This window comes from Excalfactoria chinensis, chromosome 2, assembly GCF_039878825.1.
Source record: "Excalfactoria chinensis isolate bCotChi1 chromosome 2, bCotChi1.hap2, whole genome shotgun sequence".
NCBI lineage: Eukaryota > Metazoa > Chordata > Aves > Galliformes > Phasianidae > Excalfactoria > Excalfactoria chinensis.
In genome coordinates this window covers 925,212-935,151 of record NC_092826.1, presented here as the reverse complement: position 1 = coordinate 935,151, position 9,940 = coordinate 925,212, and the positions used below count along the sequence as shown (strand labels likewise).

The 9,940-nt window shown below is 51.4% G+C and overlaps 3 pseudogenes; all 3 read left to right on the top strand.

Annotated features, from left to right (window-relative positions):
* The first annotated feature begins 1,546 nt into the window (after nucleotides 1-1,546).
* On the top strand, nucleotides 1,547-2,099 carry LOC140248364 (feather keratin 1-like; annotated as a pseudogene).
* A 2,683-nt stretch (nucleotides 2,100-4,782) lies between these two features.
* Nucleotides 4,783-5,338, top strand: LOC140248400 (feather keratin 1-like; annotated as a pseudogene).
* A 2,552-nt stretch (nucleotides 5,339-7,890) lies between these two features.
* LOC140248376 (feather keratin 1-like) lies at nucleotides 7,891-8,437 on the top strand (annotated as a pseudogene).
* Nucleotides 8,438-9,940: the final 1,503 nt, after the last annotated feature.

Genomic DNA, 9,940 nt, shown 5'->3' with positions numbered 1-9,940 from the left:
TGGTGAACCTGTTGCATGCACTACACCCTCAGGTGCAGAACCTCTCCCTTACTTCCAACTTGACCCTCCCCTGATGCAGCTCCATGCTCTTCCTACAGGACCTGTTCCTTCCAGACAGCAGAGCTGCCCTTCCTCACCCCTTTGACGTGCTGTAGGATGCCATGAAGTTTCCCATTAGTCTCCTCTTTGCTGAACAAAACACAAAAATTCAGATCCAACAGACCTTATACCATCTTGGACACTACTCAACAGATTCATGTCCTTTTTGTACTATTGAAGTCATAACGCAATACTGCACTTGAGATAAGGCCAGAGCAGCACAAAGCAGAGCGGGATAATCTCTTTCTATCTCCCACTGGCAGTGTGGTGCTCAATACACTTCATGCATATGGAAAGACCTTTTGGCTGCCAGGGCACACCTCTGACTCAGGTTCATCTTGCCATCAAACAGAACCTCAGGATCTCTTTTTCTTGAGCTGCTTTTAAGTTTCTCCTACCAAAATCCTCAAAATTCCAGGGTATTCCAAAATCAGGTGCAAAATCCAGAACATTCTCCTGTTCAACTTCATGCCATTGGTGATGGCTCAGCCCTTTGGTCTCTCAAAAGCTCTCTTCAAGGTCTTCCTAATCCTGAGACGGTCAACAGCTCTGCCCAAGTTCCTGTCATCCACAAACTTCTTACTCTGTACATATTCAAGTCCTTTATCAAGAACACTCAGTAAAACATAAATAGAACAGACCAGAACATGGAGCTCTGGGGAATCCCACGCCTGATTGTCCACCTGCCTGATGTAACCACCGTGGAAAAAAGCCTTTGAGATGGCCTGGGAAGCCAACATTCACTCAACACATCATGTATTTCTCTAGATATGCTCTGGACATTTTCTGCAGAAGGATATGGAGAAAAACTGCACCAAAACCTTTGCTCAAGCTGATATAAATTATCATAGTATCATAGTATCATAGTATTGTGCGAGTTGGAAGGGACCTTAGAGATCATCGAGTCCAACTCCCGGGATTCGAGCCCTCTGTGTAGCAGAGCGGCACTTCTACCCCCTGCTCCACAGGGGGGGATTCGAACCCGGGCCCCCTGGTGTTGCAAACGGGAATTCTACCGCTGCGCCACCGGAGGCACACAAATTATGTCTATTAGTTTTCCTTCTTGAACAAAATGGTTAATGTTCTCCTCAAAGGAAGTGCCATCATCTCCAAAGCAGGATACCCGGAATGCCCAGACCAGGCTTCCACGGATATTTGGAACTGGCAACTCCTCCAACAACAAAGGCACAAAGCACATAGCACAAGTGCTGAGCGATGACCTCACTGTCAGCACAGCTCCCTTCTGTGTTTGGCCACTGCTTCCGTGTGCCATGACACGAACATGCAACATCGCTCCTTTGGCCTCCAATATTCTCACTTGAAAGGTGCCGCTGCTGTCAACAGGACACAACCTCAAGAGAAGGACGCGGAATGGTAGAGTTCCTGGAAGGAGAACACACAACCCATGACTGGCAACACTACGTGATGCAAGAGCTGCACGCTGCACAGTGCTGCCATGCGCAGAGGCTCTCTCCAAGCCCTCGGGCACTCACACAGCAGCATAAAAGCCGGCACTGCACCTCGCTCCCTCACACCCTTCTCCTGACACCTTCTCCTCTGTCCTCCAGGTGAGCCTGCACCCTGCTCCTTTCTTCCACTGACCAATCTTACCCAGCTCTCCACCCCTCCTCTGCCCCCAGACTCCCCCATCACCGCCCACTCACCCAACTCCTTCTCTTCCAGGGACCCTCCACCCCACAGCCATGTCCTGCTACGACCTCTGCCGCCCCTGCGGACCCACCCCGCTGGCTAACAGCTGCAACGAGCCCTGTGTCAGGCAGTGCCAGGACTCCCAAGTCGTCATCCAGCCTTCCACCGTGCTGGTCACCCTGCCGGGACCCATCCTCAGCTCCTTCCCCCAGAACACCGCCGTCGGATCCTCCTCATCAGCTGCCGTGGGCAGCGCCCTCAGCGCCCAGGGAGTGTCCATCTCCTCCGGCGGCTTCGGCTTCGGAGGCCTGGGCTGCTTCAACGGCGGGAGAGCCCGCTACCCCTGCTAAGGGCCTGCGCCCAAACAATGACAGCAACCACCTGCACACTGCAAGGCACCTCAAGCACTCACAACGCTCCTCTGTGCCACTAATGGCAGCACATGGCATCAGCAGCCATGGCTCCTCTTCTCAAGGCAGAAAGCAAGCAAGCAGGCCATGCTGTCTGGATCTTATCAGCAGTAACTTTCTTCTTTCTTTGCACTTGAAATTGTGCTCCTTCCACTGGTGATCACCAAGTGGATCCTTCCTTTAAGTGTGTTTCTCAAAATAAAGTTCTCATGCATGCCAGCCTCAGATTCCTCCTCTTCATTCCTTTGCTTAATGCTCTTCCCACTTCACCCACTACAGAGTCTTCACTCTACAAACCATCATGCCGGCTCCAAAAGGGCACCATTCCCTTCTCTTTTACTCATGTCACCAGCAAGTGCATCATTGTCAAGCAGATGACTTCATTCTGGTATGGGGCCCAGAGCTGAACTCAGTAATGTTCACATCCATGCTCTTGTTGGCCTCATTGTTTCTGATTCAAACCAGGATGACATTGGCCTTCCTGGCTATTTGGCAGCCAAGCTTCAACAAATGTCCCCATGTCTCTTACATCTACACAATCTTCCAGCCACACTGCCCCAAACCTGTAGAATTGCCTGACGTTGCCTCCTCTGCAGTGCAGGGCATGGCACTTGGTCTTGTTGAACTCCATCCCATGGGCCTCAGCACAGCTGTCCAGGCTATCCACATCCCTCCTAACGATCTTCCTACCTCCCGGCACATCAACTCTTCACACCAACTTGGTGTCATCTGCAAACTTACTGAGGGTGTATTCTGAGCCCTCATCCAGGTCATCAATAATGATACTCAGCAGGAATGGCCCCGGTATCGATCCCTGGGGAGCACCACTTGTAACCACACTGCAACTGGAATTAAATCCATTCACCACCACTCCGTGAGAACAGACATCCAGCCAAATCCTTACCCAGCAAAGGGTGTATCTGTCCAAGCCATAGGCTGCCAGCTTTGCCAGGAGAACACGGTGGGAGTTGAATCAGGTGCAGAATTAAAGTCTGTCTCTCATTCAGCTTCATGCCATTGGTGATGGCGCAGCCCTCTGGTCTCTTCATGCTCTCTTCAAGGCCTCCCTCATCCTGAGAGGGTCAACAGCTCCTCCATAATTACTGTCATCCACAAACATCATACTTTGTGTGGATGTGAGCCCTGCAACCAGACCATTCAATTCAGTACAAAATGGAAGAGGACAGACGCAAACATGGAGCTCTGCGGAATCCCACGCCTGAGTAGCCACAAAAGCCTTTGAGTTGGGCTGCAGAGCCAACATTCACTCAACACATCATGTATTTCTCTAGATATGTGACAGAGATTTCCTGCAGAAGGATATGGAGAAAAACAGCATGAAAACTTCTGCTCAAGTATATAAAAATTATGTCTCTTAGTTTTGCTTCTTGAACAAAATGGTTGATGTTCTCATGAAAGGAAGTGCCATCATCTCCAAAGCAGGATACCCGAAATGCCCAGACCAGGCTTCCATGTCTGGTTGCAACTGGCAGCTCTTCCAACCACAAAGACACAAACCATATTGCACAAGTGCCAAGCAATGACCTCACTCTCAGCACTGCTCCCTTTCTGGGCTTCAGCCACTACTTCCGTGTGCCATGACACCAAGGTTCAACACGGCTCCTTTGGCTTCCACTGCACTCACTTGAAAGGTGCCGCCGGTGCAAAACGGGCAAGTCCTCTCTAGCAGATGCCAAAAGGCAGAGCTGCTGGAAGAACAACACATACCACATGACAAGCAACACCGCCTGATGGAAGAGCAGCTTGCAGCTCTCAGAGGAGATGCTTACTTTGGGGTAAGATCAAAGTAAGGAGATCATGCACTGGGGTAAGCATGAGGGACTTGCCTCCAACTACACTTGGTGCTTCCCATCACGAGACTCTGCTCCCAGTCGTTCACCCAGCTGCTGTCCATCCACATTGCTCTCCACTTGTCCAAACTGGCTCAGCTACTAGATGAGCACAGCATGGGAGCTAGTCTCAAATCATACCATTACAGAATGACAGAAGTGTGAAGGCAGGAAGTGATCTTTACCATCATCACATCCCTGGGCTGATGGCCCACCATAAGATTGTGCTGACCACCAGGGGACCTTGACTGAATGCCTCAAGGGGTCAAGAATCCATTGCTTGTCCAGGCATGGTGCCAGGGCCACACCACTGCCTGAGTCAAGAATTTCTTCCTTACAACTGAACTGGGATGAGAGGGGTGAAGTGCATGGAAAGGGATCTGGGATGAAGGCACTCAGTCAGAAAACACGATGTGTGTGACAGGGTCTGATGCCAAACACAACCAGGAAGACCAGAGCTGCCTCCCAAGGGTGCCAGGAAATGGGGTCCCCACCACACAACGCAGTCACATACCACACAACATAAGTGCTGTGCCGTGACCTCATCACTTGTTCCACACCTCTCCCATATTTCAGATGCACCTTCCAACCACCCTCATGAGACACGACTTCTCTGGAAGGCCACCAAAGCAGTCACTCTCACTTAAAAACTGCCGACAGGGTCAAAGGATCAAATCCACCACACAAGGAAATGAGAAGGGAGAATTTTGGGAAGGCAAACATACCCCACCTCATGACTGACCAGGCTCTGGCATGCGGCAGAAGCTCTGCATAATGCTGCCATGCGCAGAGGCTCTCTCCAAGCCCTCGGGCACTCACACAGCAGCATAAAAGCCGGCCCTGCACCTCGCTCCCTCACACCCTTCTCCTGACACCTTCTCCTCTGTGCTCCTCCAGGTGAGCCTGCACCCTGCTCCTTTCTTCCACTGACCAATCTTACCCAGCTCTCCACCCCTCCTCTGCACCCAGACTCCCCCATCTCCCTCTGCTCACCCAACTCCTTCTCTCCCAGGGACCCTCCACCCCACAGCCATGTCCTGCTACGACCTCTGCCGCCCCTGCGGACCCACCCCGCTGGCTAACAGCTGCAACGAGCCCTGTGTCAGGCAGTGCCAGGACTCCCAAGTCGTCATCCAGCCTTCCACCGTGCTGGTCACCCTGCCGGGACCCATCCTCAGCTCCTTCCCCCAGAACACCGCCGTCGGATCCTCCTCATCAGCTGCCGTGGGCAGCGCCCTCAGCGCCCAGGGAGTGTCCATCTCCTCCGGCGGCTTCGGCTTCGGAGGCCTGGGCTGCTTCAACGGCGGGAGAGCCCGCTACCCCTGCTAAGGGCCTGCGCCCACACCATGACAGCAACCACCTGCACCCTGCAAGGCGCCTCAAGCACTCTGGATGCTCCTCTGTGTCAATGATGGCAGCACATGGCATCAGCAGCCATGGCTCCTCCTTTCATGGAACGAAACAGAGAACCGTGATACAACATCGCTCCATGCCATCTTGGAACAGCACCATTTTATCTTTCTTCTTTCTTTGCACCTGAAAATATACTCTTTCCGCTTGTTGATCACCAAGTGGATCTTTCCTTCTATCAGTGTTTCTCTGAATAAAGTTCTCATGCATGCCAGACCTAGAGTCCACCTCTTCATTCCTATGCTTAATGCTCTTCCCACTTCACCCACTATAGAGACTTGGCTCTACAAACCATCATGCTGGCTCCAAAAGGGCCCCATTCCCTCCTCTCTTACTCATGTCACCAGCAACAGCATCAGTGGTGAGCAGATGACTTTATTCTGGTATGGAGCCCAGAGCTGAATGCAGTACCCGAGGTGTAGCCTTATCAGGGCTGAGTACAGGGAGATGTTCATATCCCTGCTCCTCTTGGCATTATTATTTCTGATACAAACCAGGATGCCGTTGGCCTTCCTGGCTATATGGCAGCCAAGAATCAACAAATGCCCCCAGGTCTGTTTCATCTACACAGTCTTCCAGCCACACTGCACCAAACCTGTAGCATTGCCTGACGCTGATCCCTCTACTGTGTACAGCCTGTCTCAGGTCACGTTCCCTGCTGCATCCAGTAAAGGATGGAGATTCTCCTTAGCTTTCCACTTACTGTCTACTTATTTAGTCATAGAATCATAGAGCAATTGGATTGATCAGGTTGGAAAAGACCTTAACCATCATCGAGTCCAACCCATCCGTACCACCCCAACTATGACAACCCTCTGCTAAATGCTGACCCCAAGCACCACATCTAAGGGGATTTTAAACACATCCAGGGATGGTGACTCACCCGCCTCCCTGAGGACCCTGTTCCAATGCTTAACCACCTTTCTGGAAAGATGCTTTTCCTGAGATCTGACCTGAAACTCCCCTGGAGCATCATGAGGCCATTTCCCCTCGGCCTGTCACCTGTCACCAGGGGGCAGTGACCAACCCCGTTCTGTTTTACGCCAACCACCAAGTACAGCTCAAGCTGTGCTTTTGCCTTTCAAATTCTCTCCCTGCACATCCTAACAACTGCCCTCTACTCTCCTGGAGTTGCGCTTCCCTTCTTCCACAGGAGGTAAAGCAGTTGCTTCCTTGAGAAGGGACAATCTGTCCCATTAACTGAAGCTTTGGGATGCAAATATTGCCACAGTCGCCTCAGCTCTGCAGCCTGAGACAGACTGTTCCCATTGACTTTCATTAAGAAATATCCAAATTCCATTCCTGTCTGAACAGCCTCCACTGCTCTTGGCTGAACAAACCAAGTTCAGTTCATACAGATCTTAGAGCACCTTTGCAGCCCTGCTATAGAAGATCCTCAGTAGTTTTCTGCCCTTCTTGTAGCTTGAGGACCAAAACTAAACAGCCATGAGATGAAGCCTCAGCAGAGCAGAGCCAGAGACACCCCACAGCACAGCCAGCCCTTTTGGCTGCCAGGGCACACGGCTGACTCAGGATAATCTTGACATAAACCAAAGCCTCCCAATCTCTTTCAATGGAGCTGCTCTTACATCTCTCATCCTGAAATACCCAGATATCTCCTGGGTATCCCCATTCCAGGCACAGAATCAACCTCTTTCTCTCAATAAACATCATGTCATTGGTAATGACCCAGCCCATGGGTCTCAAGCGATCTCTCCAAAGCCACCCTAATACTGAGAGTCAGCTGCTCATCTCTACTTACTGTCATCCACAATCTTCTTCTTTTGTATGCATCTGAGTCCTGCATTTGCATTTGAAAGAATCCAGCATTTTCTAAAACATGGAAGAGAACAGACAAAAAAAGGAGCTCTTGGCAATCCCATCCCTGACTGGCCTGAGGCAACCACATGTAATAGCAGTCACTGAGATGGATTTCTGACCCAAAGCTTCACCCAACATATTATGTATTTCTCAAGGTAAGTTCTCAACATTGTCTCCAGAAGAATTTCATGAAATACAGTAGGAAGAACTTTGCTGAAGTTCATGGAAATGATGCACAAAAGGTTCCCGTGGTGAACAACATGGGTAATCTTCTCATCAAAGGAAGTGCCATTGCGATCTGTGAACCAGGATATTGAGAATGCCCAAATCAGGCTTCCAGAGATGCTTGGAACTGGCAACTCCTCCAACAACAAAAGACACAAAGCGTATTGCATGTGTGCCAAGCAATGACCTCACAGACAACACTGCTTCTTTACTGAGCTTGGGCCACTACTTCCGCGTGCCATGACATGAAGGTGCAACGTGGCACCTTTGGCCTCCACTATTCTCACTTGAAAGGTGCCGCTGCTGTCAAAGGTGAATGTCCTCAAAACAAAGATGCGAAAAGGCAGAGTTCCTGGAAGGAGAACACACAACCCATGACTGGCAACACTACGTGATGCAAGAGCTGCACGCTGCACAATGCTGCCATGTGCAGAGGCTCTCTCCAAGCCCTCGGGCACTCACACAGCAGCATAAAAGCCGGCCCTGCACCTCGCTCCCTCACACCCTTCTCCTGACACCTTCTCCTCTGTGCTCCTCCAGGTGAGCCTGCACCCTGCTCCTTTCTTCCACTGACCAATCTTACCCAGCTCTCCACCCCTCCTCTGCCCCCAGACTCCCCCAACACCCTCTGCTCACCCAACTCCTTCTCTCCCAGGGACCCTCCACCCCACAGCCATGTCCTGCTACGACCTCTGCCGCCCCTGCGGACCCACCCCGCTGGCTAACAGCTGCAACGAGCCCTGTGTCAGGCAGTGCCAGGACTCCCAAGTCGTCATCCAGCCTTCCACCGTGCTGGTCACCCTGCCGGGACCCATCCTCAGCTCCTTCCCCCAGAACACCGCCGTCGGATCCTCCTCATCAGCTGCCGTGGGCAGCGCCCTCAGCGCCCAGGGAGTGTCCATCTCCTCCGGCGGCTTCGGCTTCGGAGGCCTGGGCTGCTTCAACGGCGGGAGAGCCCGCTACCCCTGCTAAGGGCCTGCGCCCACACCATGACAGCAACCACCTGCACCCTGCAAGGCACCTCAAGCACTCAGGAGGCTCCTCTGAGTCAATGATGTCAGCACATGGCATCAGCAGACATGGCTCTTCTCAGGGCACAATACATGAAATACTGAAACAACATCTGCCCATGCTGTCTGGGAACATGAGTGCAGTATCTTTCTATTTTCTTTGCACTTGAAATTGTGTTTTTTCTTCTTGTGATCTCAAAGTAGTTCCTTCCGTTATACTGTTTTTCACAATAAATTCTCATGCATGGCAACTTGAGATTCCTCGTCTTCATTTGTTTGTTTAATGCACATTCCACTTCAGACACTACAAAGCTATGGCTCTACAAATAAACATCTTGTGTCCAAAGGGCCCCAAAACCTTCTGTCACAACCATGTCACCAACAAAAGCACTGGTGGCTACAAGACAGCATTCATCTCATCTCATATTACATACTCTTTTACAAAGAAAGTCAAATAGTACAATTGCACTGCTGAAGTCCAGTCAGGAATAGCAGCCTGTCCACAGTCTCATACATTCATAGAATCACAGGGTCATAGAACCACCAAGGCTGGAAAAGACCCACAGCATCACCCAGTCCAACCCAACACCAACAGCTCTCACTAAACCATGACCTGCTACACAACATCCAAATATTCCTTGAACGGCTCCATGGACAGTGACTCCACCACCGCCCTGGGCAGCCCATTCCACTGCCGGACCACGGTTTCTGAGAAGTCTCGTTTCCTAACGTCCAGCCTGAACCTCCCCTGGCACAGCTGGAAGCTTTTCTCTCTAGTCCTATCACAAGTTACAGGAGAGAAGAGGCCGACCCCCAGATCACTACAAGCTCCCTTCAGGTAGTTTTAGAGAGCAATAAGATCTCCCCTGAGCCTCCTCTAATTGAGACTGAACCATCCCAGCTCCCTCAGACGCTCCTCATCAGGCCTCTGCTCCAGACCCCTCACCAGCTTTTTTGCTCTTCTCTGAATACACTCCATGGCTCCAATATCTTTCATGCACCGAGAATCACAAAACTGGACGCAGCTCTCGAGGTGAGGCATCACCAGGGTGGAGTACAGAGGGATGATCACTCCCCTGTTTGTTATGCAACCTTGCTGCTGGCTTATGTTCAGCCAACCATCATCCGATACCCCCAGGTCCATTTCCTCTATGCAGTCTTCTAAGCACTCTGCCTCAGTCCTGTAGCATTGCCTCAAGGTGTTGGGGCCAACGTGCCGTACCAGGCACTTGGTCTTGTTGAACTTCATCCCATTGGATGCAGCAACGCTACACAGCCAGCGTAGACTGCAATGTAGGGCCATCCTTCCCCTTGTCTTGTACCGCTGAAGCCAAAGCTGAGCACAGTACTTGAGGCAAGTCCACACCAGCACAGAGCAGAGTGGGACAACCAGACTATCTCCCACCGGCAGTTCTCATCTCAATGCACCCCAGGCTGCGGTCAGCCCCTTTGGCTGCAAGGGCAC